At 39.1% G+C, this 542-nt stretch overlaps 1 long non-coding RNA gene across 1 annotated transcript; it reads left to right on the plus strand.

Moving 5' to 3' along the window:
• Positions 1-41: 41 nt before the first annotated feature.
• On the plus strand, positions 42-542 carry LOC107734973 (uncharacterized). The gene is made up of 3 exons (XR_001639240.1): positions 42-180; positions 271-352; positions 513-542. It is a non-coding gene; the product is annotated as an uncharacterized LOC107734973 (long non-coding RNA).

Below are 542 nucleotides of genomic sequence, written 5' to 3' on the forward strand. Positions count from 1 at the left end.
TTAAGTATTTAATGGTATGCAATCTTGTTTTCTGTGTCTTTGTCCAGAGGAGGAGAGGTTTGCTTTCGTGAACTGGATCAACACAGCGCTGGAACAAGACCCTGACTGTAAACATGTGTTGCCCATGAATCCCAATACAGATGATCTCTTCAAGGCTGTAGGTGATGGTGTTGTGCTGTGGTAAGTAAAACTCACCCCTTAACATCTTATCTGTGGTTTTATTTTGTATTAAGAAACCTCCTAAATGCATGTGCCTTTGTTTCCTTTTAGTAAAATGATCAACCTGTCAGTACCTGATACTATTGATGAGAGAACCATCAACAAGAAGAAACTAACACCATTCACAATACAGGTTTGGTTCTGATTTTTTTTTTGGCTCCCTCTCTGTTCTAAGATTATTCTTTGAAATATGACTTCGAAACACTTGCATGGTCTTAATCCTTTTGTTTCGAATCACATATGTGTTAGAGAGAGATTTGAGGCTAACAGAGATCATCGCTTCTGTCTTGCAGGAGAATCTTAACCTGGCTCTTAACTCGGCC

The sequence above is a fragment of the Sinocyclocheilus rhinocerous genome, unplaced genomic scaffold (assembly GCF_001515625.1).
Source record: "Sinocyclocheilus rhinocerous isolate Xijiao unplaced genomic scaffold, SAMN03320098_v1.1 C35596631, whole genome shotgun sequence".
In the NCBI taxonomy this organism is placed as follows: Eukaryota; Metazoa; Chordata; class Actinopteri; order Cypriniformes; family Cyprinidae; genus Sinocyclocheilus; species Sinocyclocheilus rhinocerous.